The sequence below is a fragment of the Haliotis asinina genome, chromosome 7 (genome assembly GCF_037392515.1).
Source record: "Haliotis asinina isolate JCU_RB_2024 chromosome 7, JCU_Hal_asi_v2, whole genome shotgun sequence".
NCBI lineage: Eukaryota > Metazoa > Mollusca > Gastropoda > Lepetellida > Haliotidae > Haliotis > Haliotis asinina.
The window spans coordinates 41,895,817-41,923,427 of NC_090286.1; the positions used below are offsets into that span (position 1 = coordinate 41,895,817).

Sequence of the window (27,611 nt, forward strand, 5' to 3'; positions counted from 1 at the left end):
TAATCATTCTCTTACAGTTTCATTTCTACTTATATATTATCACAAATAGAACAACATACAATTTTCTTTCAGTGTTGGGTAATGTCACAAACATCTGATGTTTTTAACTGAACATCCAACGTATCATAAAGTCAATTGTCACATGTACTTTATTTTGCCCCTCAGTATACAATTAACAACTTAAGTAATGGCACAATACATGGTATATGCTCCACTGGTGCTCTTTTTGAGAAAAGATATCTTTTTCTAAACAGTCATATTAAATAAGGCAATTTACACAAATGAATTGCATTATTGGGGAGACAACTGGTCGTTACGTACTAGTATATCATACTACCTACGCCACAAAGGAAAGTATTCTTGATTATATTTTCAAATGACCGTATCAATCCATGCAAATGTCCCCCAAGCTCCGTATATTGGAGCCAATTTGACAAATGTTTCTAAGCCTGAAGATGAAAAATGCAGCATTTTCATGGAATTTTCTCAGTGTGATTTTGAAAGATACACAAGTGATTGATTTCTTACAACTATCCGCTTATACAGATTTGAGTATGGAATTTGTCCAGCCAAAATAACCCTCCTCCCTTGCTATCTTTTGTCAAACTGTTTATTTACTCCAACTTACAAGATAGTTTCATTCACAAACTGTCTTGTCAATACACGGATGAAAACACTCCTAAAATTTGATGGATAAACGCTTGTTTCTTATGACGAAAATATTTAGAAGCATTTAGGAATTCTTATACCAGAAATAAACTTTAATTTGCCACTTAATCTGGGGTAAGAATTCATTCTAACAATGACGACTTCAAGAAATAGGAAAATAATTACGAAAGAAAAACTATAAAAAGATGTGTCAGAAGTGGGATTCGAACCCACGCCCACATTCGTGGACCAGAACACCCAACCTCTATCACAGAGAAGGCATAGCCTTGAGTCTGGCGCCTTAGACCACTCGGCCATCCTGACAGCTGATCAAAAACAATCGCTACAGCATATTTACTACTGATACATTGTATAATCGAGGCCATCCATGCTCGTTTTACACTTCTTGTGGAATTTAAGTCACATAACTACATGCATGATACATTAACTGTCAGACAAGTCCTTCTTCAAAGTTTGCATCATGCAACCCTGCAAATGGATTGTGCAACTCCGTGTATTTCAATTCTGGCTTCATTCACTGTACCAAAAGGAAAAGGTCACTCAGTATTTACTATTCCAGTTTACTTGGCAACACCAGACAAGGGCTTTTCACAAAACGTCATTACAGTTTCCAAATGTCTTTACATTTGGAAATTTAAAATGAGAGGGAAAAAGTTCCCGCGAGGCGGATTTGAACCACCGACCTAAGGATGTCAGCTTACTCTTTCCACTACAGTCCTCCGCTCTACCAACTGAGCTATCACGGGGCTGACTAAATGATGTCACAACGTTATGCGATCACTCAGTCAGTGCGTACATTCCATTATACAAACTGATTTCCCTACAGTACTTTCCTTGTAAATGGCGTAGCATTTCCATTAGGCGTGCGAGTGAGGGAACATCGGTAGCGATACACAGCTTTACCCAGATAATTACACAAAGTGCGGCATGACTAAACACGTAAATGGCTTCACAACACCTTCAACCATTATGATATGCGCACTGTCGCCTCACTCACGACCGCACTTTACCGGTAGGTATATTTATGTGGGTGTTTACAGTATTTCATTTCCTCTTTAAATTTCAAATCCCATCTCACTTCAAGAATTCATTCTTTATCGCCTTTCAAATATCGTTCAATGTTTTCCTTGTATTCCACACATATATTGACACCTTCATCGACCACGATGCACTCGAATAGTGACAGTGATCATACACAACAAGGGACAAATGAAAATACACCGAGTTTATATGTTATCTTCTGTCTATTTAGCCAGTTACTCCTTCTTCAAACAATCCACATGAACATAGTTTGGATGCCTCTGGTTCATGCATCGAATTGCCAAGCAGACAAAATAACGGACGGAGACCATCGTTGCTGTAAAACATCTCGTTTATGTTTAGGAGTTCATGAGTTATGAAAAATACAACATGTAGAAATATGTTGTGTCACTAATATATATGCGATGGCTGCCGGATGACAACTGAATAACCATCAATCCGGCATATCTTTTATTCGGTTAACATCATAGCACATTGGCATACGTTATAATTAGGAGTACAATTAAATAATAGTGAATGTTTATATGATGACGTCACATAAAGGTGATGCATCATATGACTCCTAAAACTATACACAGTCGGTGTTGATAACATAAGGATTGTTTTCAGAGATGATGTGTCTAAAATACCCACCAGTAGTTATGTGTCAGTCCATAATCATTCTCTTACAGTTTCATTTCTACTTATATATTATCACAAATAGAACAACATACAATTTTCTTTCAGTGTTGGGTAATGTCACAAACATCTGATGTTTTTAACTGAACATCCAACGTATCATAAAGTCAATTGTCACATGTACTTTATTTTGCCCCTCAGTATACAATTAACAACTTAAGTAATGGCACAATACATGGTATATGCTCCACTGGTGCTCTTTTTGAGAAAAGATATCTTTTTCTAAACAGTCATATTAAATAAGGCAATTTACACAAATGAATTGCATTATTGGGGAGACAACTGGTCGTTACGTACTAGTATATCATACTACCTACGCCACAAAGGAAAGTATTCTTGATTATATTTTCAAATGACCGTATCAATCCATGCAAATGTCCCCCAAGCTCCGTATATTGGAGCCAATTTGACAAATGTTTCTAAGCCTGAAGATGAAAAATGCAGCATTTTCATGGAATTTTCTCAGTGTGATTTTGAAAGATACACAAGTGATTGATTTCTTACAACTATCCGCTTATACAGATTTGAGTATGGAATTTGTCCAGCCAAAATAACCCTCCTCCCTTGCTATCTTTTGTCAAACTGTTTATTTACTCCAACTTACAAGATAGTTTCATTCACAAACTGTCTTGTCAATACACGGATGAAAACACTCCTAAAATTTGATGGATAAAAGCTTATTTCCTATGACGAAAATATTTAGAAGCATTTAGGAATTCTTATACCAGAAATAAACTTTAATTTGCCACTTAATCTGGTGTAAGAATTCATTCTAACAATGACGACTTCAAGAAATAGGAAAATAATTACGAAAGAAAAACTATAAAAAGATGTGTCAGAAGTGGGATTCGAACCCACGCCCACATTCGTGGACCAGAACACCCAACCTCTATCACAGAGAAGGCATAGCCTTGAGTCTGGCGCCTTAGACCACTCGGCCATCCTGACAGCTGATCAAAAACAATCGCTACAGCATATTTACTACTGATACATTGTATAATCGAGGCCATCCATGCTCGTTCTACACTTCTTGTGGAATTTAAGTCACATAACTACATGCATGATACATTAACTGTCAGACAAGTCCTTCTTCAAAGTTTGCATCATGCAACCCTGCAAATGGATTGTGCAACTCCGTGTATTTCAATTCTGGCTTCATTCACTGTACCAAAAGGAAAAGGTCACTCAGTATTTACTATTCCAGTTTACTTGGCAACACCAGACAAGGGCTTTTCACAAAACGTCATTACAGTTTCCAAATGTCTTTACATTTGGAAATTTAAAATGAGAGGGAAAAAGTTCCCGCGAGGCGGATTTGAACCACCGACCTAAGGATGTCAGCTTACTCTTTCCACTACAGTCCTCCGCTCTACCAACTGAGCTATCACGGGGCTGACTAAATGATGTCACAACGTTATGCGATCACTCAGTCAGTGCGTACATTCCATTATACAAACTGATTTCCCTACAGTACTTTCCTTGTAAATGGCGTAGCATTTCCATTAGGCGTGCGAGTGAGGGAACATCGGTAGCGATACACAGCTTTACCCAGATAATTACACAAAGTGCGGCATGACTAAACACGTAAATGGCTTCACAACACCTTCAACCATTATGATATGCGCACTGTCGCCTCACTCACGACCGCACTTTACCGGTAGGTATATTTATGTGGGTGTTTACAGTATTTCATTTCCTCTTTAAATTTCAAATCCCATCTCACTTCAAGAATTCATTCTTTATCGCCTTTCAAATATCGTTCAATGTTTTCCTTGTATTCCACACATATATTGACACCTTCATCGACCACGATGCACTCGAATAGTGACAGTGATCATACACAACAAGGGACAAATGAAAATACACCGAGTTTATATGTTATCTTCTGTCTATTTAGCCAGTTACTCCTTCTTCAAACAATCCACATGAACATAGTTTGGATGCCTCTGGTTCATGCATCGAATTGCCAAGCAGACAAAATAACGGACGGAGACCATCGTTGCTGTAAAACATCTCGTTTATGTTTAGGAGTTCATGAGTTATGAAAAATACAACATGTAGAAATATGTTGTGTCACTAATATATATGCGATGGCTGCCGGATGACAACTGAATAACCATCAATCCGGCATATCTTTTATTCGGTTAACATCATAGCACATTGGCATACGTTATAATTAGGAGTACAATTAAATAATAGTGAATGTTTATATGATGACGTCACATAAAGGTGATGCATCATATGACTCCTAAAACTATACACAGTCGGTGTTGATAACATAAGGATTGTTTTCAGAGATGATGTGTCTAAAATACCCACCAGTAGTTATGTGTCAGTCCATAATCATTCTCTTACAGTTTCATTTCTACTTATATATTATCACAAATAGAACAACATACAATTTTCTTTCAGTGTTGGGTAATGTCACAAACATCTGATGTTTTTAACTGAACATCCAACGTATCATAAAGTCAATTGTCACATGTACTTTATTTTGCCCCTCAGTATACAATTAACAACTTAAGTAATGGCACAATACATGGTATATGCTCCACTGGTGCTCTTTTTGAGAAAAGATATCTTTTTCTAAACAGTCATATTAAATAAGGCAATTTACACAAATGAATTGCATTATTGGGGAGACAACTGGTCGTTACGTACTAGTATATCATACTACCTACGCCACAAAGGAAAGTATTCTTGATTATATTTTCAAATGACCGTATCAATCCATGCAAATGTCCCCCAAGCTCCGTATATTGGAGCCAATTTGACAAATGTTTCTAAGCCTGAAGATGAAAAATGCAGCATTTTCATGGAATTTTCTCAGTGTGATTTTGAAAGATACACAAGTGATTGATTTCTTACAACTATCCGCTTATACAGATTTGAGTATGGAATTTGTCCAGCCAAAATAACCCTCCTCCCTTGCTATCTTTTGTCAAACTGTTTATTTACTCCAACTTACAAGATAGTTTCATTCACAAACTGTCTTGTCAATACACGGATGAAAACACTCCTAAAATTTGATGGATAAAAGCTTATTTCCTATGACGAAAATATTTAGAAGCATTTAGGAATTCTTATACCAGAAATAAACTTTAATTTGCCACTTAATCTGGTGTAAGAATTCATTCTAACAATGACGACTTCAAGAAATAGGAAAATAATTACGAAAGAAAAACTATAAAAAGATGTGTCAGAAGTGGGATTCGAACCCACGCCCACATTCGTGGACCAGAACACCCAACCTCTATCACAGAGAAGGCATAGCCTTGAGTCTGGCGCCTTAGACCACTCGGCCATCCTGACAGCTGATCAAAAACAATCGCTACAGCATATTTACTACTGATACATTGTATAATCGAGGCCATCCATGCTCGTTCTACACTTCTTGTGGAATTTAAGTCACATAACTACATGCATGATACATTAACTGTCAGACAAGTCCTTCTTCAAAGTTTGCATCATGCAACCCTGCAAATGGATTGTGCAACTCCGTGTATTTCAATTCTGGCTTCATTCACTGTACCAAAAGGAAAAGGTCACTCAGTATTTACTATTCCAGTTTACTTGGCAACACCAGACAAGGGCTTTTCACAAAACGTCATTACAGTTTCCAAATGTCTTTACATTTGGAAATTTAAAATGAGAGGGAAAAAGTTCCCGCGAGGCGGATTTGAACCACCGACCTAAGGATGTCAGCTTACTCTTTCCACTACAGTCCTCCGCTCTACCAACTGAGCTATCACGGGGCTGACTAAATGATGTCACAACGTTATGCGATCACTCAGTCAGTGCGTACATTCCATTATACAAACTGATTTCCCTACAGTACTTTCCTTGTAAATGGCGTAGCATTTCCATTAGGCGTGCGAGTGAGGGAACATCGGTAGCGATACACAGCTTTACCCAGATAATTACACAAAGTGCGGCATGACTAAACACGTAAATGGCTTCACAACACCTTCAACCATTATGATATGCGCACTGTCGCCTCACTCACGACCGCACTTTACCGGTAGGTATATTTATGTGGGTGTTTACAGTATTTCATTTCCTCTTTAAATTTCAAATCCCATCTCACTTCAAGAATTCATTCTTTATCGCCTTTCAAATATCGTTCAATGTTTTCCTTGTATTCCACACATATATTAAACCTTCATCGACCACGATGCACTCGAATAGTGACAGTGATCATACACAACAAGGGACAAATGAAAATACACCGAGTTTATATGTTATCTTCTGTCTATTTAGCCAGTTACTCCTTCTTCAAACAATCCACATGAAAATAGTTTGGATGCCTCTGGTTCATGCATCGAATTGCCAAGCAGACAAAATAACGGACGGAGACCATCGTTGCTGTAAAACATCTCGTTTATGTTTAGGAGTTCATGAGTTATGAAAAATACAACATGTAGAAATATGTTGTGTCACTAATATATGTGCGATGGCTGCCGGATGACAACTGAATAACCATCAATCCGGCATATCATTTATTCGGTTAACATCATAGCACATTGGCATACGTTATAATTAGGAGTACAATTAAATAATAGTGAATGTTTATATGATGACGTCACATAAAGGTGATGCATCATATGACTCCTAAAACTATACACAGTCGGTGTTGATAATATAAGGATTGTTTTCAGAGATGATGTGTCTAAAATACCCACCAGTAGTTATGTGTCAGTCCATAATCATTCTCTTACAGTTTCATTTCTACTTATATATTATCACAAATAGAACAACATACAATTTTCTTTCAGTGTTGGGTAATGTCACAAACATCTGATGTTTTTAACTGAACATCCAACGTATCATAAAGTCAATTGTCACATGTACTTTATTTTGCCCCTCAGTATACAATTAACAACTTAAGTAATGGCACAATACATGGTATATGCTCCACTGGTGCTCTTTTTGAGAAAAGATATCTTTTTCTAAACAGTCATATTAAATAAGGCAATTTACACAAATGAATTGCATTATTGGGGAGACAACTGGTCGTTACGTACTAGTATATCATACTACCTACGCCACAAAGGAAAGTATTCTTGATTATATTTTCAAATGACCGTATCAATCCATGCAAATGTCCCCCAAGCTCCGTATATTGGAGCCAATTTGACAAATGTTTCTAAGCCTGAAGATGAAAAATGCAGCATTTTCATGGAATTTTCTCAGTGTGATTTTGAAAGATACACAAGTGATTGATTTCTTACAACTATCCGCTTATACAGATTTGAGTATGGAATTTGTCCAGCCAAAATAACCCTCCTCCCTTGCTATCTTTTGTCAAACTGTTTATTTACTCCAACTTACAAGATAGTTTCATTCACAAACTGTCTTGTCAATACACGGATGAAAACACTCCTAAAATTTGATGGATAAAAGCTTATTTCCTATGACGAAAATATTTAGAAGCATTTAGGAATTCTTATACCAGAAATAAACTTTAATTTGCCACTTAATCTGGGGTAAGAATTCATTCTAACAATGACGACTTCAAGAAATAGGAAAATAATTACGAAAGAAAAACTATAAAAAGATGTGTCAGAAGTGGGATTCGAACCCACGCCCACATTCGTGGACCAGAACACCCAACCTCTATCACAGAGAAGGCATAGCCTTGAGTCTGGCGCCTTAGACCACTCGGCCATCCTGACAGCTGATCAAAAACAATCGCTACAGCATATTTACTACTGATACATTGTATAATCGAGGCCATCCATGCTCGTTTTACACTTCTTGTGGAATTTAAGTCACATAACTACATGCATGATACATTAACTGTCAGACAAGTCCTTCTTCAAAGTTTGCATCATGCAACCCTGCAAATGGATTGCGCAACTCCGTGTATTTCAATTCTGGCTTCATTCACTGTACCAAAAGGAAAAGGTCACTCAGTATTTACTATTCCAGTTTACTTGGCAACACCAGACAAGGGCTTTTCACAAAACGTCATTACAGTTTCCAAATGTCTTTACATTTGGAAATTTAAAATGAGAGGGAAAAAGTTCCCGCGAGGCGGATTTGAACCACCGACCTAAGGATGTCAGCTTACTCTTTCCACTACAGTCCTCCGTTCTACCAACTGAGCTATCACGGGGCTGACTAAATGATGTCACAACGTTATGCGATCACTCAGTCAGTGCGTACATTCCATTATACAAACTGATTTCCCTACAGTACTTTCCTTGTAAATGGCGTAGCATTTCCATTAGGCGTGCGAGTGAGGGAACATCGGTAGCGATACACAGCTTTACCCAGATAATTACACAAAGTGCGGCATGACTAAACACGTAAATGGCTTCACAACACCTTCAACCATTATGATATGCGCACTGTCGCCTCACTCACGACCGCACTTTACCGGTAGGTATATTTATGTGGGTGTTTACAGTATTTCATTTCCTCTTTAAATTTCAAATCCCATCTCACTTCAAGAATTCATTCTTTATCGCCTTTCAAATATCGTTCAATGTTTTCCTTGTATTCCACACATATATTGACACCTTCATCGACCACGATGCACTCGAATAGTGACAGTGATCATACACAACAAGGGACAAATGAAAATACACCGAGTTTATATGTTATCTTCTGTCTATTTAGCCAGTTACTCCTTCTTCAAACAATCCACATGAAAATAGTTTGGATGCCTCTGGTTCATGCATCGAATTGCCAAGCAGACAAAATAACGGACGGAGACCATCGTTGCTGTAAAACATCTCGTTTATGTTTAGGAGTTCATGAGTTATGAAAAATACAACATGTAGAAATATGTTGTGTCACTAATATATGTGCGATGGCTGCCGGATGACAACTGAATAACCATCAATCCGGCATATCTTTTATTCGGTTAACATCATAGCACATTGGCATACGTTATAATTAGGAGTACAATTAAATAATAGTGAATGTTTATATGATGACGTCACATAAAGGTGATGCATCATATGACTCCTAAAACTATACACAGTCGGTGTTGATAATATAAGGATTGTTTTCAGAGATGATGTGTCTAAAATACCCACCAGTAGTTATGTGTCAGTCCATAATCATTCTCTTACAGTTTCATTTCTACTTATATATTATCACAAATAGAACAACATACAATTTTCTTTCAGTGTTGGGTAATGTCACAAACATCTGATGTTTTTAACTGAACATCCAACGTATCATAAAGTCAATTGTCACATGTACTTTATTTTGCCCCTCAGTATACAATTAACAACTTAAGTAATGGCACAATACATGGTATATGCTCCACTGGTGCTCTTTTTGAGAAAAGATATCTTTTTCTAAACAGTCATATTAAATAAGGCAATTTACACAAATGAATTGCATTATTGGGGAGACAACTGGTCGTTACGTACTAGTATATCATACTACCTACGCCACAAAGGAAAGTATTCTTGATTATATTTTCAAATGACCGTATCAATCCATGCAAATGTCCCCCAAGCTCCGTATATTGGAGCCAATTTGACAAATGTTTCTAAGCCTGAAGATGAAAAATGCAGCATTTTCATGGAATTTTCTCAGTGTGATTTTGAAAGATACACAAGTGATTGATTTCTTACAACTATCCGCTTATACACATTTGAGTATGGAATTTGTCCAGCCAAAATAACCCTCCTCCCTTGCTATCTTTTGTCAAACTGTTTATTTACTCCAACTTACAAGATAGTTTCATTCACAAACTGTCTTGTCAATACACGGATGAAAACACTCCTAAAATTTGATGGATAAAAGCTTATTTCCTATGACGAAAATATTTAGAAGCATTTAGGAATTCTTATACCAGAAATAAACTTTAATTTGCCACTTAATCTGGGGTAAGAATTCATTCTAACAATGACGACTTCAAGAAATAGGAAAATAATTACGAAAGAAAAACTATAAAAAGATGTGTCAGAAGTGGGATTCGAACCCACGCCCACATTCGTGGACCAGAACACCCAACCTCTATCACAGAGAAGGCATAGCCTTGAGTCTGGCGCCTCAGACCACTCGGCCATCCTGACAGCTGATCAAAAACAATCGCTACAGCAAATTTACTACTGATACATTGTATAATCGAGGCCATCCATGCTCGTTTTACACTTCTTGTGGAATTTAAGTCACATAACTACATGCATGATACATTAACTGTCAGACAAGTCCTTCTTCAAAGTTTGCATCATGCAACCCTGCAAATGGATTGCGCAACTCCGTGTATTTCAATTCTGGCTTCATTCACTGTACCAAAAGGAAAAGGTCACTCAGTATTTACTATTCCAGTTTACTTGGCAACACCAGACAAGGGCTTTTCACAAAACGTCATTACAGTTTCCAAATGTCTTTACATTTGGAAATTTAAAATGAGAGGGAAAAAGTTCCCGCGAGGCGGATTTGAACCACCGACCTAAGGATGTCAGCTTACTCTTTCCACTACAGTCCTCCGCTCTACCAACTGAGCTATCACGGGGCTGACTAAATGATGTCACAACGTTATGCGATCACTCAGTCAGTGCGTACATTCCATTATACAAACTGATTTCCCTACAGTACTTTCCTTGTAAATGGCGTAGCATTTCCATTAGGCGTGCGAGTGAGGGAACATCGGTAGCGATACACAGCTTTACCCAGATAATTACACAAAGTGCGGCATGACTAAACACGTAAATGGCTTCACAACACCTTCAACCATTATGATATGCGCACTGTCGCCTCACTCACGACCGCACTTTACCGGTAGGTATATTTATGTGGGTGTTTACAGTATTTCATTTCCTCTTTAAATTTCAAATCCCATCTCACTTCAAGAATTCATTCTTTATCGCCTTTCAAATATCGTTCAATGTTTTCCTTGTATTCCACACATATATTGACACCTTCATCGACCACGATGCACTCGAATAGTGACAGTGATCATACACAACAAGGGACAAATGAAAATACACCGAGTTTATATGTTATCTTCTGTCTATTTAGCCAGTTACTCCTTCTTCAAACAATCCACATGAACATAGTTTGGATGCCTCTGGTTCATGCATCGAATTGCCAAGCAGACAAAATAACGGACGGAGACCATCGTTGCTGTAAAACATCTCGTTTATGTTTAGGAGTTCATGAGTTATGAAAAATACAACATGTAGAAATATGTTGTGTCACTAATATATATGCGATGGCTGCCGGATGACAACTGAATAACCATCAATCCGGCATATCTTTTATTCGGTTAACATCATAGCACATTGGCATACGTTATAATTAGGAGTACAATTAAATAATAGTGAATGTTTATATGATGACGTCACATAAAGGTGATGCATCATATGACTCCTAAAACTATACACAGTCGGTGTTGATAATATAAGGATTGTTTTCAGAGATGATGTGTCTAAAATACCCACCAGTAGTTATGTGTCAGTCCATAATCATTCTCTTACAGTTTCATTTCTACTTATATATTATCACAAATAGAACAACATACAATTTTCTTTCAGTGTTGGGTAATGTCACAAACATCTGATGTTTTTAACTGAACATCCAACGTATCATAAAGTCAATTGTCACATGTACTTTATTTTGCCCCTCAGTATACAATTAACAACTTAAGTAATGGCACAATACATGGTATATGCTCCACTGGTGCTCTTTTTGAGAAAAGATATCTTTTTCTAAACAGTCATATTAAATAAGGCAATTTACACAAATGAATTGCATTATTGGGGAGACAACTGGTCGTTACGTACTAGTATATCATACTACCTACGCCACAAAGGAAAGTATTCTTGATTATATTTTCAAATGACCGTATCAATCCATGCAAATGTCCCCCAAGCTCCGTATATTGGAGCCAATTTGACAAATGTTTCTAAGCCTGAAGATGAAAAATGCAGCATTTTCATGGAATTTTCTCAGTGTGATTTTGAAAGATACACAAGTGATTGATTTCTTACAACTATCCGCTTATACAGATTTGAGTATGGAATTTGTCCAGCCAAAATAACCCTCCTCCCTTGCTATCTTTTGTCAAACTGTTTATTTACTCCAACTTACAAGATAGTTTCATTCACAAACTGTCTTGTCAATACACGGATGAAAACACTCCTAAAATTTGATGGATAAACGCTTGTTTCTTATGACGAAAATATTTAGAAGCATTTAGGAATTCTTATACCAGAAATAAACTTTAATTTGCCACTTAATCTGGTGTAAGAATTCATTCTAACAATGACGACTTCAAGAAATAGGAAAATAATTACGAAAGAAAAACTATAAAAAGATGTGTCAGAAGTGGGATTCGAACCCACGCCCACATTCGTGGACCAGAACACCCAACCTCTATCACAGAGAAGGCATAGCCTTGAGTCTGGCGCCTTAGACCACTCGGCCATCCTGACAGCTGATCAAAAACAATCGCTACAGCATATTTACTACTGATACATTGTATAATCGAGGCCATCCATGCTCGTTTTACACTTCTTGTGGAATTTAAGTCACATAACTACATGCATGATACATTAACTGTCAGACAAGTCCTTCTTCAAAGTTTGCATCATGCAACCCTGCAAATGGATTGTGCAACTCCGTGTATTTCAATTCTGGCTTCATTCACTGTACCAAAAGGAAAAGGTCACTCAGTATTTACTATTCCAGTTTACTTGGCAACACCAGACAAGGGCTTTTCACAAAACGTCATTACAGTTTCCAAATGTCTTTACATTTGGAAATTTAAAATGAGAGGGAAAAAGTTCCCGCGAGGCGGATTTGAACCACCGACCTAAGGATGTCAGCTTACTCTTTCCACTACAGTCCTCCGCTCTACCAACTGAGCTATCACGGGGCTGACTAAATGATGTCACAACGTTATGCGATCACTCAGTCAGTGCGTACATTCCATTATACAAACTGATTTCCCTACAGTACTTTCCTTGTAAATGGCGTAGCATTTCCATTAGGCGTGCGAGTGAGGGAACATCGGTAGCGATACACAGCTTTACCCAGATAATTACACAAAGTGCGGCATGACTAAACACGTAAATGGCTTCACAACACCTTCAACCATTATGATATGCGCACTGTCGCCTCACTCACGACCGCACTTTACCGGTAGGTATATTTATGTGGGTGTTTACAGTATTTCATTTCCTCTTTAAATTTCAAATCCCATCTCACTTCAAGAATTCATTCTTTATCGCCTTTCAAATATCGTTCAATGTTTTCCTTGTATTCCACACATATATTGACACCTTCATCGACCACGATGCACTCGAATAGTGACAGTGATCATACACAACAAGGGACAAATGAAAATACACCGAGTTTATATGTTATCTTCTGTCTATTTAGCCAGTTACTCCTTCTTCAAACAATCCACATGAACATAGTTTGGATGCCTCTGGTTCATGCATCGAATTGCCAAGCAGACAAAATAACGGACGGAGACCATCGTTGCTGTAAAACATCTCGTTTATGTTTAGGAGTTCATGAGTTATGAAAAATACAACATGTAGAAATATGTTGTGTCACTAATATATATGCGATGGCTGCCGGATGACAACTGAATAACCATCAATCCGGCATATCTTTTATTCGGTTAACATCATAGCACATTGGCATACGTTATAATTAGGAGTACAATTAAATAATAGTGAATGTTTATATGATGACGTCACATAAAGGTGATGCATCATATGACTCCTAAAACTATACACAGTCGGTGTTGATAACATAAGGATTGTTTTCAGAGATGATGTGTCTAAAATACCCACCAGTAGTTATGTGTCAGTCCATAATCATTCTCTTACAGTTTCATTTCTACTTATATATTATCACAAATAGAACAACATACAATTTTCTTTCAGTGTTGGGTAATGTCACAAACATCTGATGTTTTTAACTGAACATCCAACGTATCATAAAGTCAATTGTCACATGTACTTTATTTTGCCCCTCAGTATACAATTAACAACTTAAGTAATGGCACAATACATGGTATATGCTCCACTGGTGCTCTTTTTGAGAAAAGATATCTTTTTCTAAACAGTCATATTAAATAAGGCAATTTACACAAATGAATTGCATTATTGGGGAGACAACTGGTCGTTACGTACTAGTATATCATACTACCTACGCCACAAAGGAAAGTATTCTTGATTATATTTTCAAATGACCGTATCAATCCATGCAAATGTCCCCCAAGCTCCGTATATTGGAGCCAATTTGACAAATGTTTCTAAGCCTGAAGATGAAAAATGCAGCATTTTCATGGAATTTTCTCAGTGTGATTTTGAAAGATACACAAGTGATTGATTTCTTACAACTATCCGCTTATACAGATTTGAGTATGGAATTTGTCCAGCCAAAATAACCCTCCTCCCTTGCTATCTTTTGTCAAACTGTTTATTTACTCCAACTTACAAGATAGTTTCATTCACAAACTGTCTTGTCAATACACGGATGAAAACACTCCTAAAATTTGATGGATAAAAGCTTATTTCCTATGACGAAAATATTTAGAAGCATTTAGGAATTCTTATACCAGAAATAAACTTTAATTTGCCACTTAATCTGGTGTAAGAATTCATTCTAACAATGACGACTTCAAGAAATAGGAAAATAATTACGAAAGAAAAACTATAAAAAGATGTGTCAGAAGTGGGATTCGAACCCACGCCCACATTCGTGGACCAGAACACCCAACCTCTATCACAGAGAAGGCATAGCCTTGAGTCTGGCGCCTTAGACCACTCGGCCATCCTGACAGCTGATCAAAAACAATCGCTACAGCAAATTTACTACTGATACATTGTATAATCGAGGCCATCCATGCTCGTTTTACACTTCTTGTGGAATTTAAGTCACATAACTACATGCATGATACATTAACTGTCAGACAAGTCCTTCTTCAAAGTTTGCATCATGCAACCCTGCAAATGGATTGTGCAACTCCGTGTATTTCAATTCTGGCTTCATTCACTGTACCAAAAGGAAAAGGTCACTCAGTATTTACTATTCCAGTTTACTTGGCAACACCAGACAAGGGCTTTTCACAAAACGTCATTACAGTTTCCAAATGTCTTTACATTTGGAAATTTAAAATGAGAGGGAAAAAGTTCCCGCGAGGCGGATTTGAACCACCGACCTAAGGATGTCAGCTTACTCTTTCCACTACAGTCCTCCGCTCTACCAACTGAGCTATCACGGGGCTGACTAAATGATGTCACAACGTTATGCGATCACTCAGTCAGTGCGTACATTCCATTATACAAACTGATTTCCCTACAGTACTTTCCTTGTAAATGGCGTAGCATTTCCATTAGGCGTGCGAGTGAGGGAACATCGGTAGCGATACACAGCTTTACCCAGATAATTACACAAAGTGCGGCATGACTAAACACGTAAATGGCTTCACAACACCTTCAACCATTATGATATGCGCACTGTCGCCTCACTCACGACCGCACTTTACCGGTAGGTATATTTATGTGGGTGTTTACAGTATTTCATTTCCTCTTTAAATTTCAAATCCCATCTCACTTCAAGAATTCATTCTTTATCGCCTTTCAAATATCGTTCAATGTTTTCCTTGTATTCCACACATATATTGACACCTTCATCGACCACGATGCACTCGAATAGTGACAGTGATCATACACAACAAGGGACAAATGAAAATACACCGAGTTTATATGTTATCTTCTGTCTATTTAGCCAGTTACTCCTTCTTCAAACAATCCACATGAACATAGTTTGGATGCCTCTGGTTCATGCATCGAATTGCCAAGCAGACAAAATAACGGACGGAGACCATCGTTGCTGTAAAACATCTCGTTTATGTTTAGGAGTTCATGAGTTATGAAAAATACAACATGTAGAAATATGTTGTGTCACTAATATATATGCGATGGCTGCCGGATGACAACTGAATAACCATCAATCCGGCATATCTTTTATTCGGTTAACATCATAGCACATTGGCATACGTTATAATTAGGAGTACAATTAAATAATAGTGAATGTTTATATGATGACGTCACATAAAGGTGATGCATCATATGACTCCTAAAACTATACACAGTCGGTGTTGATAACATAAGGATTGTTTTCAGAGATGATGTGTCTAAAATACCCACCAGTAGTTATGTGTCAGTCCATAATCATTCTCTTACAGTTTCATTTCTACTTATATATTATCACAAATAGAACAACATACAATTTTCTTTCAGTGTTGGGTAATGTCACAAACATCTGATGTTTTTAACTGAACATCCAACGTATCATAAAGTCAATTGTCACATGTACTTTATTTTGCCCCTCAGTATACAATTAACAACTTAAGTAATGGCACAATACATGGTATATGCTCCACTGGTGCTCTTTTTGAGAAAAGATATCTTTTTCTAAACAGTCATATTAAATAAGGCAATTTACACAAATGAATTGCATTATTGGGGAGACAACTGGTCGTTACGTACTAGTATATCATACTACCTACGCCACAAAGGAAAGTATTCTTGATTATATTTTCAAATGACCGTATCAATCCATGCAAATGTCCCCCAAGCTCCGTATATTGGAGCCAATTTGACAAATGTTTCTAAGCCTGAAGATGAAAAATGCAGCATTTTCATGGAATTTTCTCAGTGTGATTTTGAAAGATACACAAGTGATTGATTTCTTACAACTATCCGCTTATACAGATTTGAGTATGGAATTTGTCCAGCCAAAATAACCCTCCTCCCTTGCTATCTTTTGTCAAACTGTTTATTTACTCCAACTTACAAGATAGTTTCATTCACAAACTGTCTTGTCAATACACGGATGAAAACACTCCTAAAATTTGATGGATAAAAGCTTATTTCCTATGACGAAAATATTTAGAAGCATTTAGGAATTCTTATACCAGAAATAAACTTTAATTTGCCACTTAATCTGGTGTAAGAATTCATTCTAACAATGACGACTTCAAGAAATAGGAAAATAATTACGAAAGAAAAACTATAAAAAGATGTGTCAGAAGTGGGATTCGAACCCACGCCCACATTCGTGGACCAGAACACCCAACCTCTATCACAGAGAAGGCATAGCCTTGAGTCTGGCGCCTTAGACCACTCGGCCATCCTGACAGCTGATCAAAAACAATCGCTACAGCAAATTTACTACTGATACATTGTATAATCGAGGCCATCCATGCTCGTTTTACACTTCTTGTGGAATTTAAGTCACATAACTACATGCATGATACATTAACTGTCAGACAAGTCCTTCTTCAAAGTTTGCATCATGCAACCCTGCAAATGGATTGTGCAACTCCGTGTATTTCAATTCTGGCTTCATTCACTGTACCAAAAGGAAAAGGTCACTCAGTATTTACTATTCCAGTTTACTTGGCAACACCAGACAAGGGCTTTTCACAAAACGTCATTACAGTTTCCAAATGTCTTTACATTTGGAAATTTAAAATGAGAGGGAAAAAGTTCCCGCGAGGCGGATTTGAACCACCGACCTAAGGATGTCAGCTTACTCTTTCCACTACAGTCCTCCGCTCTACCAACTGAGCTATCACGGGGCTGACTAAATGATGTCACAACGTTATGCGATCACTCAGTCAGTGCGTACATTCCATTATACAAACTGATTTCCCTACAGTACTTTCCTTGTAAATGGCGTAGCATTTCCATTAGGCGTGCGAGTGAGGGAACATCGGTAGCGATACACAGCTTTACCCAGATAATTACACAAAGTGCGGCATGACTAAACACGTAAATGGCTTCACAACACCTTCAACCATTATGATATGCGCACTGTCGCCTCACTCACGACCGCACTTTACCGGTAGGTATATTTATGTGGGTGTTTACAGTATTTCATTTCCTCTTTAAATTTCAAATCCCATCTCACTTCAAGAATTCATTCTTTATCGCCTTTCAAATATCGTTCAATGTTTTCCTTGTATTCCACACATATATTGACACCTTCATCGACCACGATGCACTCGAATAGTGACAGTGATCATACACAACAAGGGACAAATGAAAATACACCGAGTTTATATGTTATCTTCTGTCTATTTAGCCAGTTACTCCTTCTTCAAACAATCCACATGAAAATAGTTTGGATGCCTCTGGTTCATGCATCGAATTGCCAAGCAGACAAAATAACGGACGGAGACCATCGTTGCTGTAAAACATCTCGTTTATGTTTAGGAGTTCATGAGTTATGAAAAATACAACATGTAGAAATATGTTGTGTCACTAATATATGTGCGATGGCTGCCGGATGACAACTGAATAACCATCAATCCGGCATATCTTTTATTCGGTTAACATCATAGCACATTGGCATACGTTATAATTAGGAGTACAATTAAATAATAGTGAATGTTTATATGATGACGTCACATAAAGGTGATGCATCATATGACTCCTAAAACTATACACAGTCGGTGTTGATAATATAAGGATTGTTTTCAGAGATGATGTGTCTAAAATACCCACCAGTAGTTATGTGTCAGTCCATAATCATTCTCTTACAGTTTCATTTCTACTTATATATTATCACAAATAGAACAACATACAATTTTCTTTCAGTGTTGGGTAATGTCACAAACATCTGATGTTTTTAACTGAACATCCAACGTATCATAAAGTCAATTGTCACATGTACTTTATTTTGCCCCTCAGTATACAATTAACAACTTAAGTAATGGCACAATACATGGTATATGCTCCACTGGTGCTCTTTTTGAGAAAAGATATCTTTTTCTAAACAGTCATATTAAATAAGGCAATTTACACAAATGAATTGCATTATTGGGGAGACAACTGGTCGTTACGTACTAGTATATCATACTACCTACGCCACAAAGGAAAGTATTCTTGATTATATTTTCAAATGACCGTATCAATCCATGCAAATGTCCCCCAAGCTCCGTATATTGGAGCCAATTTGACAAATGTTTCTAAGCCTGAAGATGAAAAATGCAGCATTTTCATGGAATTTTCTCAGTGTGATTTTGAAAGATACACAAGTGATTGATTTCTTACAACTATCCGCTTATACAGATTTGAGTATGGAATTTGTCCAGCCAAAATAACCCTCCTCCCTTGCTATCTTTTGTCAAACTGTTTATTTACTCCAACTTACAAGATAGTTTCATTCACAAACTGTCTTGTCAATACACGGATGAAAACACTCCTAAAATTTGATGGATAAACGCTTGTTTCTTATGACGAAAATATTTAGAAGCATTTAGGAATTCTTATACCAGAAATAAACTTTAATTTGCCACTTAATCTGGTGTAAGAATTCATTCTAACAATGACGACTTCAAGAAATAGGAAAATAATTACGAAAGAAAAACTATAAAAAGATGTGTCAGAAGTGGGATTCGAACCCACGCCCACATTCGTGGACCAGAACACCCAACCTCTATCACAGAGAAGGCATAGCCTTGAGTCTGGCGCCTTAGACCACTCGGCCATCCTGACAGCTGATCAAAAACAATCGCTACAGCATATTTACTACTGATACATTGTATAATCGAGGCCATCCATGCTCGTTTTACACTTCTTGTGGAATTTAAGTCACATAACTACATGCATGATACATTAACTGTCAGACAAGTCCTTCTTCAAAGTTTGCATCATGCAACCCTGCAAATGGATTGTGCAACTCCGTGTATTTCAATTCTGGCTTCATTCACTGTACCAAAAGGAAAAGGTCACTCAGTATTTACTATTCCAGTTTACTTGGCAACACCAGACAAGGGCTTTTCACAAAACGTCATTACAGTTTCCAAATGTCTTTACATTTGGAAATTTAAAATGAGAGGGAAAAAGTTCCCGCGAGGCGGATTTGAACCACCGACCTAAGGATGTCAGCTTACTCTTTCCACTACAGTCCTCCGCTCTACCAACTGAGCTATCACGGGGCTGACTAAATGATGTCACAACGTTATGCGATCACTCAGTCAGTGCGTACATTCCATTATACAAACTGATTTCCCTACAGTACTTTCCTTGTAAATGGCGTAGCATTTCCATTAGGCGTGCGAGTGAGGGAACATCGGTAGCGATACACAGCTTTACCCAGATAATTACACAAAGTGCGGCATGACTAAACACGTAAATGGCTTCACAACACCTTCAACCATTATGATATGCGCACTGTCGCCTCACTCACGACCGCACTTTACCGGTAGGTATATTTATGTGGGTGTTTACAGTATTTCATTTCCTCTTTAAATTTCAAATCCCATCTCACTTCAAGAATTCATTCTTTATCGCCTTTCAAATATCGTTCAATGTTTTCCTTGTATTCCACACATATATTGACACCTTCATCGACCACGATGCACTCGAATAGTGACAGTGATCATACACAACAAGGGACAAATGAAAATACACCGAGTTTATATGTTATCTTCTGTCTATTTAGCCAGTTACTCCTTCTTCAAACAATCCACATGAAAATAGTTTGGATGCCTCTGGTTCATGCATCGAATTGCCAAGCAGACAAAATAACGGACGGAGACCATCGTTGCTGTAAAACATCTCGTTTATGTTTAGGAGTTCATGAGTTATGAAAAATACAACATGTAGAAATATGTTGTGTCACTAATATATGTGCGATGGCTGCCGGATGACAACTGAATAACCATCAATCCGGCATATCTTTTATTCGGTTAACATCATAGCACATTGGCATACGTTATAATTAGGAGTACAATTAAATAATAGTGAATGTTTATATGATGACGTCACATAAAGGTGATGCATCATATGACTCCTAAAACTATACACAGTCGGTGTTGATAATATAAGGATTGTTTTCAGAGATGATGTGTCTAAAATACCCACCAGTAGTTATGTGTCAGTCCATAATCATTCTCTTACAGTTTCATTTCTACTTATATATTATCACAAATAGAACAACATACAATTTTCTTTCAGTGTTGGGTAATGTCACAAACATCTGATGTTTTTAACTGAACATCCAACGTATCATAAAGTCAATTGTCACATGTACTTTATTTTGCCCCTCAGTATACAATTAACAACTTAAGTAATGGCACAATACATGGTATATGCTCCACTGGTGCTCTTTTTGAGAAAAGATATCTTTTTCTAAACAGTCATATTAAATAAGGCAATTTACACAAATGAATTGCATTATTGGGGAGACAACTGGTCGTTACGTACTAGTATATCATACTACCTACGCCACAAAGGAAAGTATTCTTGATTATATTTTCAAATGACCGTATCAATCCATGCAAATGTCCCCCAAGCTCCGTATATTGGAGCCAATTTGACAAATGTTTCTAAGCCTGAAGATGAAAAATGCAGCATTTTCATGGAATTTTCTCAGTGTGATTTTGAAAGATACACAAGTGATTGATTTCTTACAACTATCCGCTTATACAGATTTGAGTATGGAATTTGTCCAGCCAAAATAACCCTCCTCCCTTGCTATCTTTTGTCAAACTGTTTATTTACTCCAACTTACAAGATAGTTTCATTCACAAACTGTCTTGTCAATACACGGATGAAAACACTCCTAAAATTTGATGGATAAACGCTTGTTTCTTATGACGAAAATATTTAGAAGCATTTAGGAATTCTTATACCAGAAATAAACTTTAATTTGCCACTTAATCTGGTGTAAGAATTCATTCTAACAATGACGACTTCAAGAAATAGGAAAATAATTACGAAAGAAAAACTATAAAAAGATGTGTCAGAAGTGGGATTCGAACCCACGCCCACATTCGTGGACCAGAACACCCAACCTCTATCACAGAGAAGGCATAGCCTTGAGTCTGGCGCCTTAGACCACTCGGCCATCCTGACAGCTGATCAAAAACAATCGCTACAGCATATTTACTACTGATACATTGTATAATCGAGGCCATCCATGCTCGTTTTACACTTCTTGTGGAATTTAAGTCACATAACTACATGCATGATACATTAACTGTCAGACAAGTCCTTCTTCAAAGTTTGCATCATGCAACCCTGCAAATGGATTGTGCAACTCCGTGTATTTCAATTCTGGCTTCATTCACTGTACCAAAAGGAAAAGGTCACTCAGTATTTACTATTCCAGTTTACTTGGCAACACCAGACAAGGGCTTTTCACAAAACGTCATTACAGTTTCCAAATGTCTTTACATTTGGAAATTTAAAATGAGAGGGAAAAAGTTCCCGCGAGGCGGATTTGAACCACCGACCTAAGGATGTCAGCTTACTCTTTCCACTACAGTCCTCCGCTCTACCAACTGAGCTATCACGGGGCTGACTAAATGATGTCACAACGTTATGCGATCACTCAGTCAGTGCGTACATTCCATTATACAAACTGATTTCCCTACAGTACTTTCCTTGTAAATGGCGTAGCATTTCCATTAGGCGTGCGAGTGAGGGAACATCGGTAGCGATACACAGCTTTACCCAGATAATTACACAAAGTGCGGCATGACTAAACACGTAAATGGCTTCACAACACCTTCAACCATTATGATATGCGCACTGTCGCCTCACTCACGACCGCACTTTACCGGTAGGTATATTTATGTGGGTGTTTACAGTATTTCATTTCCTCTTTAAATTTCAAATCCCATCTCACTTCAAGAATTCATTCTTTATCGCCTTTCAAATATCGTTCAATGTTTTCCTTGTATTCCACACATATATTGACACCTTCATCGACCACGATGCACTCGAATAGTGACAGTGATCATACACAACAAGGGACAAATGAAAATACACCGAGTTTATATGTTATCTTCTGTCTATTTAGCCAGTTACTCCTTCTTCAAACAATCCACATGAACATAGTTTGGATGCCTCTGGTTCATGCATCGAATTGCCAAGCAGACAAAATAACGGACGGAGACCATCGTTGCTGTAAAACATCTCGTTTATGTTTAGGAGTTCATGAGTTATGAAAAATACAACATGTAGAAATATGTTGTGTCACTAATATATATGCGATGGCTGCCGGATGACAACTGAATAACCATCAATCCGGCATATCTTTTATTCGGTTAACATCATAGCACATTGGCATACGTTATAATTAGGAGTACAATTAAATAATAGTGAATGTTTATATGATGACGTCACATAAAGGTGATGCATCATATGACTCCTAAAACTATACACAGTCGGTGTTGATAATATAAGGATTGTTTTCAGAGATGATGTGTCTAAAATACCCACCAGTAGTTATGTGTCAGTCCATAATCATTCTCTTACAGTTTCATTTCTACTTATATATTATCACAAATAGAACAACATACAATTTTCTTTCAGTGTTGGGTAATGTCACAAACATCTGATGTTTTTAACTGAACATCCAACGTATCATAAAGTCAATTGTCACATGTACTTTATTTTGCCCCTCAGTATACAATTAACAACTTAAGTAATGGCACAATACATGGTATATGCTCCACTGGTGCTCTTTTTGAGAAAAGATATCTTTTTCTAAACAGTCATATTAAATAAGGCAATTTACACAAATGAATTGCATTATTGGGGAGACAACTGGTCGTTACGTACTAGTATATCATACTACCTACGCCACAAAGGAAAGTATTCTTGATTATATTTTCAAATGACCGTATCAATCCATGCAAATGTCCCCCAAGCTCCGTATATTGGAGTCAATTTGACAAATGTTTCTAAGCCTGAAGATGAAAAATGCAGCATTTTCATGGAATTTTCTCAGTGTGATTTTGAAAGATACACAAGTGATTGATTTCTTACAACTATCCGCTTATACAGATTTGAGTATGGAATTTGTCCAGCCAAAATAACCCTCCTCCCTTGCTATCTTTTGTCAAACTGTTTATTTACTCCAACTTACAAGATAGTTTCATTCACAAACTGTCTTGTCAATACACGGATGAAAACACTCCTAAAATTTGATGGATAAACGCTTATTTCCTATGACGAAAATATTTAGAAGCATTTAGGAATTCTTATACCAGAAATAAACTTTAATTTGCCACTTAATCTGGTGTAAGAATTCATTCTAACAATGACGACTTCAAGAAATAGGAAAATAATTACGAAAGAAAAACTATAAAAAGATGTGTCAGAAGTGGGATTCGAACCCACGCCCACATTCGTGGACCAGAACACCCAACCTCTATCACAGAGAAGGCATAGCCTTGAGTCTGGCGCCTTAGACCACTCGGCCATCCTGACAGCTGATCAAAAACAATCGCTACAGCAAATTTACTACTGATACATTGTATAATCGAGGCCATCCATGCTCGTTTTACACTTCTTGTGGAATTTAAGTCACATAACTACATGCATGATACATTAACTGTCAGACAAGTCCTTCTTCAAAGTTTGCATCATGCAACCCTGCAAATGGATTGCGCAACTCCGTGTATTTCAATTCTGACTTCATTCACTGTACCAAAAGGAAAAGGTCACTCAGTATTTACTATTCCAGTTTACCTGGCAACACCAGACAAGGGCTTTTCACAAAACGTCATTACAGTTTCCAAATGTCTTTACATTTGGAAATTTAAAATGAGAGGGAAAAAGTTCCCGCGAGGCGGATTTGAACCACCGACCTAAGGATGTCAGCTTACTCTTTCCACTACAGTCCTCCGCTCTACCAACTGAGCTATCACGAGGCTGACTAAATGATGTCACAACGTTATGCGATCACTCAGTCAGTGCGTACATTCCATTATACAAACTGATTTCCCTACAGTACTTTCCTTGTAAATGGCGTAGCATTTCCATTAGGCGTGCGAGTGAGGGAACATCGGTAGCGATACACAGCTTTACCCAGATAATTACACAAAGTGCGACATGACTAAACACGTAAATGGCTTCACAACACCTTCAACCATTATGATATGCGCACTGTCGCCTCACTCACGACCGCACTTTACCGGTAGGTATATTTATGTGGGTGTTTACAGTATTTCATTTCCTCTTTAAATTTCAAATCCCATCTCACTTCAAGAATTCATTCTTTATCGCCTTTCAAATATCGTTCAATGTTTTCCTTGTATTCCACACATATATTGACACCTTCATCGACCACGATGCACTCGAATAGTGACAGTGATCATACACAACAAGGGACAAATGAAAATACACCGAGTTTATATGTTATCTTCTGTCTATTTAGCCAGTTACTCCTTCTTCAAACAATCCACATGAAAATAGTTTGGATGTCTCTGGTTCATGCATCGAATTGCCAAGCAGACAAAATAACGGACGGAGACCATCGTTGCTGTAAAACATCTCGTTTATGTTTAGGAGTTCATGAGTTATGAAAAATACAACATGTAGAAATATGTTGTGTCACTAATATATGTGCGATGGCTGCCGGATGACAACTGAATAACCATCAATCCGGCATATCTTTTATTCGGTTAACATCATAGCACATTGGCATACGTTATAATTAGGAGTACAATTAAATAATAGTGAATGTTTATATGATGACGTCACATAAAGGTGGTGCATCATATGACTCCTAAAACTATACACAGTCGGTGTTGATAATATAAGGATTGTTTTCAGAGATGATGTGTCTAAAATACCCACCAGTAGTTATGTATCAGTCCATAATAATTCTCTTATAGTTTCATTTCTACTTATATATTATCACAAATAGAACAACATACAATTTTCTTTCAGTGTTGGGTAATGTCACAAACATCTGATGTTTTTAACTGAACATCCAACGTATCATAAAGTCAATTGTCACATGTACTTTATTTTGCCCCTCAGTATACAATTAACAACTTAAGTAATGGCACAATACATGGTATATGCTCCACTGGTGCTCTTTCTTGAGAAAAGATATCTTTTTCTATACAGTCATATTAAATAAGGCAATTTACACAAATGAATTGCATTATTGGGGAGACAACTGGTCGTTACGTACTAGTATATCATACTACCTACGCCACAAAGGAAAGTATTCTTGATTATATTTTCAAATGACCGTATCAATCCATGCAAATGTCCCCCAAGCTCCGTATATTGGAGTCAATTTGACAAATGTTTCTAAGCCTGAAGATGAAAAATGCAGCATTTTCATGGAATTTTCTCAGTGTGATTTTGAAAGATACACAAGTGATTGATTTCTTACAGTTATCCGCTTATACAGATTTGAGTATGGAATTTGTCCAGCCAAAATAACCCTCCTCCCTTGCTATCTTTTGTCAAACTGTTTATTTACTCCAACTTACAAGATAATTTCATTCACAAACTGTCTTGTCAATACACGGATGAAAACGCTCCTAAAATTTGATGGATAAAAGCTTATTTCCTATGACGAAAATATTTAGAAGCATTTAGGAATTCTTATACCAGAAATAAACTTTAATTTGCCACTTAATCTGGTGTAAGAATTCATTCTAACAGTGACGACTTCAAGAAATAGGAAAATAATTACGAAAGAAAAAACTATAAAAAGATGTGTCAGAAGTGGGATTCGAACCCACGCCCACATTCGTGGACCAGAACACCCAACCTCTATCACAGAGAAGGCATAGCCTTGAGTCTGGCGCCTTAGACCACTCGGCCATCCTGACAGCTGATCAAAAACAATCGCTACAGCATATTTACTACTGATACATTGTATAATCGAGGCCATCCATGCTCGTTTTACACTTCTTGTGGAATTTAAGTCACATAACTACATGCATGATACATTAACTGTCAGACAAGTCCTTCTTCAAAGTTTGCATCATGCAACCCTGCAAATGGATTGCGCAACTCCGTGTATTTCAATTCTGGCTTCATTCACTGTACCAAAAGGAAAAGGTCACTCAGTATTTACTATTCCAGTTTACTTGGCAACACCAGACAAGGGCTTTTCACAAAACGTCATTACAGTTTCCAAATGTCTTTACATTTGGAAATTTAAAATGAGAGGGAAAAAGTTCCCGCGAGGCGGATTTGAACCACCGACCTAAGGATGTCAGCTTACTCTTTCCACTACAGTCCTCCGCTCTACCAACTGAGCTATCACGGGGCTGACTAAATGCTGTCACAACGTTATGCGATCACTCAGTCAGTGCGTACATTCCATTATACAAACTGATTTCCCTACAGTACTTTCCTTGTAAATGGCGTAGCATTTCCATTAGGCGTGCGAGTGAGGGAACATCGGTAGCGATACACAGCTTTACCCAGATAATTACACAAAGTGCGACATGACTAAAC

The 27,611-nt window shown here is 37.4% G+C and overlaps 24 non-coding genes across 24 annotated transcripts; all 24 read right to left on the reverse strand.

The window, feature by feature from the left end:
- Positions 1-857: 857 nt before the first annotated feature.
- Trnal-caa (transfer RNA leucine (anticodon CAA)) lies at positions 858-972 on the reverse strand. Its single transcript has 2 exons — positions 935-972; positions 858-903 (listed from the first exon to the last, which is right to left on the reverse strand). It is a non-coding gene; the product is annotated as a tRNA-Leu (tRNA).
- Positions 973-1,324: 352 nt separating this feature from the next.
- Trnay-gua (transfer RNA tyrosine (anticodon GUA)) lies at positions 1,325-1,415 on the reverse strand. The gene is given in 2 exon segments: positions 1,325-1,360; positions 1,379-1,415. It is a non-coding gene; the product is annotated as a tRNA-Tyr (tRNA).
- Positions 1,416-3,221: 1,806 nt separating this feature from the next.
- Trnal-caa (transfer RNA leucine (anticodon CAA)) lies at positions 3,222-3,336 on the reverse strand. The gene is made up of 2 exons: positions 3,299-3,336; positions 3,222-3,267 (listed from the first exon to the last, which is right to left on the reverse strand). It is a non-coding gene; the product is annotated as a tRNA-Leu (tRNA).
- Positions 3,337-3,688: 352 nt separating this feature from the next.
- Positions 3,689-3,779, reverse strand: Trnay-gua (transfer RNA tyrosine (anticodon GUA)). The gene is given in 2 exon segments: positions 3,689-3,724; positions 3,743-3,779. It is a non-coding gene; the product is annotated as a tRNA-Tyr (tRNA).
- Positions 3,780-5,585: 1,806 nt separating this feature from the next.
- Positions 5,586-5,700, reverse strand: Trnal-caa (transfer RNA leucine (anticodon CAA)). Its single transcript has 2 exons — positions 5,663-5,700; positions 5,586-5,631 (listed from the first exon to the last, which is right to left on the reverse strand). It is a non-coding gene; the product is annotated as a tRNA-Leu (tRNA).
- A 352-nt stretch (positions 5,701-6,052) lies between these two features.
- Trnay-gua (transfer RNA tyrosine (anticodon GUA)) lies at positions 6,053-6,143 on the reverse strand. Its single transcript is given in 2 exon segments — positions 6,053-6,088; positions 6,107-6,143. It is a non-coding gene; the product is annotated as a tRNA-Tyr (tRNA).
- A 1,805-nt stretch (positions 6,144-7,948) lies between these two features.
- On the reverse strand, positions 7,949-8,063 carry Trnal-caa (transfer RNA leucine (anticodon CAA)). Its single transcript has 2 exons — positions 8,026-8,063; positions 7,949-7,994 (listed from the first exon to the last, which is right to left on the reverse strand). It is a non-coding gene; the product is annotated as a tRNA-Leu (tRNA).
- Positions 8,064-8,415: 352 nt separating this feature from the next.
- Trnay-gua (transfer RNA tyrosine (anticodon GUA)) lies at positions 8,416-8,506 on the reverse strand. Its single transcript is given in 2 exon segments — positions 8,416-8,451; positions 8,470-8,506. It is a non-coding gene; the product is annotated as a tRNA-Tyr (tRNA).
- A 1,806-nt stretch (positions 8,507-10,312) lies between these two features.
- On the reverse strand, positions 10,313-10,427 carry Trnal-caa (transfer RNA leucine (anticodon CAA)). The gene is made up of 2 exons: positions 10,390-10,427; positions 10,313-10,358 (listed from the first exon to the last, which is right to left on the reverse strand). It is a non-coding gene; the product is annotated as a tRNA-Leu (tRNA).
- A 352-nt stretch (positions 10,428-10,779) lies between these two features.
- Trnay-gua (transfer RNA tyrosine (anticodon GUA)) lies at positions 10,780-10,870 on the reverse strand. Its single transcript is given in 2 exon segments — positions 10,780-10,815; positions 10,834-10,870. It is a non-coding gene; the product is annotated as a tRNA-Tyr (tRNA).
- Positions 10,871-12,676: 1,806 nt separating this feature from the next.
- On the reverse strand, positions 12,677-12,791 carry Trnal-caa (transfer RNA leucine (anticodon CAA)). The gene is made up of 2 exons: positions 12,754-12,791; positions 12,677-12,722 (listed from the first exon to the last, which is right to left on the reverse strand). It is a non-coding gene; the product is annotated as a tRNA-Leu (tRNA).
- Positions 12,792-13,143: 352 nt separating this feature from the next.
- Positions 13,144-13,234, reverse strand: Trnay-gua (transfer RNA tyrosine (anticodon GUA)). Its single transcript is given in 2 exon segments — positions 13,144-13,179; positions 13,198-13,234. It is a non-coding gene; the product is annotated as a tRNA-Tyr (tRNA).
- A 1,806-nt stretch (positions 13,235-15,040) lies between these two features.
- Positions 15,041-15,155, reverse strand: Trnal-caa (transfer RNA leucine (anticodon CAA)). Its single transcript has 2 exons — positions 15,118-15,155; positions 15,041-15,086 (listed from the first exon to the last, which is right to left on the reverse strand). It is a non-coding gene; the product is annotated as a tRNA-Leu (tRNA).
- A 352-nt stretch (positions 15,156-15,507) lies between these two features.
- Trnay-gua (transfer RNA tyrosine (anticodon GUA)) lies at positions 15,508-15,598 on the reverse strand. Its single transcript is given in 2 exon segments — positions 15,508-15,543; positions 15,562-15,598. It is a non-coding gene; the product is annotated as a tRNA-Tyr (tRNA).
- A 1,806-nt stretch (positions 15,599-17,404) lies between these two features.
- Trnal-caa (transfer RNA leucine (anticodon CAA)) lies at positions 17,405-17,519 on the reverse strand. The gene is made up of 2 exons: positions 17,482-17,519; positions 17,405-17,450 (listed from the first exon to the last, which is right to left on the reverse strand). It is a non-coding gene; the product is annotated as a tRNA-Leu (tRNA).
- Positions 17,520-17,871: 352 nt separating this feature from the next.
- Positions 17,872-17,962, reverse strand: Trnay-gua (transfer RNA tyrosine (anticodon GUA)). Its single transcript is given in 2 exon segments — positions 17,872-17,907; positions 17,926-17,962. It is a non-coding gene; the product is annotated as a tRNA-Tyr (tRNA).
- A 1,806-nt stretch (positions 17,963-19,768) lies between these two features.
- On the reverse strand, positions 19,769-19,883 carry Trnal-caa (transfer RNA leucine (anticodon CAA)). Its single transcript has 2 exons — positions 19,846-19,883; positions 19,769-19,814 (listed from the first exon to the last, which is right to left on the reverse strand). It is a non-coding gene; the product is annotated as a tRNA-Leu (tRNA).
- A 352-nt stretch (positions 19,884-20,235) lies between these two features.
- Trnay-gua (transfer RNA tyrosine (anticodon GUA)) lies at positions 20,236-20,326 on the reverse strand. Its single transcript is given in 2 exon segments — positions 20,236-20,271; positions 20,290-20,326. It is a non-coding gene; the product is annotated as a tRNA-Tyr (tRNA).
- A 1,806-nt stretch (positions 20,327-22,132) lies between these two features.
- Trnal-caa (transfer RNA leucine (anticodon CAA)) lies at positions 22,133-22,247 on the reverse strand. The gene is made up of 2 exons: positions 22,210-22,247; positions 22,133-22,178 (listed from the first exon to the last, which is right to left on the reverse strand). It is a non-coding gene; the product is annotated as a tRNA-Leu (tRNA).
- A 352-nt stretch (positions 22,248-22,599) lies between these two features.
- On the reverse strand, positions 22,600-22,690 carry Trnay-gua (transfer RNA tyrosine (anticodon GUA)). Its single transcript is given in 2 exon segments — positions 22,600-22,635; positions 22,654-22,690. It is a non-coding gene; the product is annotated as a tRNA-Tyr (tRNA).
- Positions 22,691-24,496: 1,806 nt separating this feature from the next.
- On the reverse strand, positions 24,497-24,611 carry Trnal-caa (transfer RNA leucine (anticodon CAA)). The gene is made up of 2 exons: positions 24,574-24,611; positions 24,497-24,542 (listed from the first exon to the last, which is right to left on the reverse strand). It is a non-coding gene; the product is annotated as a tRNA-Leu (tRNA).
- Positions 24,612-24,963: 352 nt separating this feature from the next.
- On the reverse strand, positions 24,964-25,054 carry Trnay-gua (transfer RNA tyrosine (anticodon GUA)). The gene is given in 2 exon segments: positions 24,964-24,999; positions 25,018-25,054. It is a non-coding gene; the product is annotated as a tRNA-Tyr (tRNA).
- Positions 25,055-26,862: 1,808 nt separating this feature from the next.
- Trnal-caa (transfer RNA leucine (anticodon CAA)) lies at positions 26,863-26,977 on the reverse strand. Its single transcript has 2 exons — positions 26,940-26,977; positions 26,863-26,908 (listed from the first exon to the last, which is right to left on the reverse strand). It is a non-coding gene; the product is annotated as a tRNA-Leu (tRNA).
- Positions 26,978-27,329: 352 nt separating this feature from the next.
- On the reverse strand, positions 27,330-27,420 carry Trnay-gua (transfer RNA tyrosine (anticodon GUA)). Its single transcript is given in 2 exon segments — positions 27,330-27,365; positions 27,384-27,420. It is a non-coding gene; the product is annotated as a tRNA-Tyr (tRNA).
- Positions 27,421-27,611: the final 191 nt, after the last annotated feature.